This window comes from Halyomorpha halys, unplaced genomic scaffold (assembly GCF_000696795.3).
Source record: "Halyomorpha halys isolate HHAL.00 unplaced genomic scaffold, Hhal_1.1 Scaffold577.1, whole genome shotgun sequence".
NCBI lineage: Eukaryota > Metazoa > Arthropoda > Insecta > Hemiptera > Pentatomidae > Halyomorpha > Halyomorpha halys.
This window is the reverse complement of record NW_027113760.1, coordinates 827505-829018: the sequence shown is the minus strand read 5'-3', so window position 1 is coordinate 829018 and position 1514 is coordinate 827505.

Sequence of the window (1514 nt, the reverse complement as noted above, 5' to 3'; positions counted from 1 at the left end):
AAAATTTAAAAATAAGTATATATAGGTGTAAAGATAAGTGTGGCAATAATTTAGTAATTCCAGACGCACATGGAATCCCCATGGAGTGGATTCCCATGCTGGGCATGTGCCTCTAAAGAACAGTCTTAACTATGGATGTCATTCAATGAAAATTCTTATAATACATAGTTATACAACAGTGAATTTGCCTTATTTGCATCAATTAAACCAAAGATATGAAAGAGATTTGAAAGTTCCAGTGAGTTTTGTAAAGTATGTAGTTTAAGGGGTAAAAATAAGACGAAGAAAACTGTTGTTAAACTTTAACAAATTCTAAAGTAGGATGTAGGATGAATATTTTATATCGACGGCCAAAAAAATGGTAGCATCTTAACACAAAGCGCACTTTTTAATAATTTAAATATTTCTTCTGTTATGTCACTCATCTCACTTTTTAACATAATATGACTTTCTCTTATGAACAAATACATAATTGCACAATAAAAAAGGCCGACATTTAGACAACAGGAGAAACTGTGTTTATAATCAACAAAATATTTAACAATTGTGGATTTTATATAATGTTATTTATAAACCTTTAAATATTTTATTAAATTTTAGTTTTGTTGAAATGTATAAATTTTATTAATAAATTATTTCATTAAGGTTTTATCAATTTGTTTGTAAATAATATGTAGTATAGTTTATTTTGGAATTAATTAATAGTATATGATTTATTGTAAATATTTTATATCCTTATACTTTTGGAATACAAATTATATCATTATGAAAAGTTAAATTTTCTTTCATCTTAAGATTTTCCTTATTAAGGTTATTGTGTAGACATCTAGATCATTCTATAGAATGGTTACTGAACTGTGATATACTATTGTTTTAATTCTTAAGTGAGACATTAATTAAGTAAAATGATAAAAAAAATCCTTTATATTTGCACTATGAACACAGTTTCTTTAAAAAACATTGACAGTATGTTACCAAAAAAAAAACAATTATTACATTAAATAATCTGGACTGACATAGATATTCGTGATAATAAAATTATGTTAATAAAGTTATATAAATATATTATTATACATATATATAAATATATATATATATAAATATAAATTAGGCAAGTTGTGTTTCATAGTATGTATTGTAGAACACTGAATGTGTGTGAAAAAGATATAATAGGTCCAAGTGTGTGAATGTGTTTATGTGTGGAAACCCTGTAATCACGCTATACATAAGTATGTAAATGACTTTTATAGCACAATTTCAGTTAAATTCACATAATTTGAATTTTTAAACTGATAGTTACACTGCACCGATGATGATTTCAATTTCTCGTCTCTAGGATTATACAAACTAACCTAGTCAGAAAATTGTTTTCATAAAATAATACTAGGTATTTATAAATTAATATTATAAATTATATTCTAAAATAAATGAGTAAACATCTTATGATGCAATGTCTCCAGTGCCATTGGTGCTAGCCTCCAGCATATAACTCTTAAATGATTCTCTAAGCATAT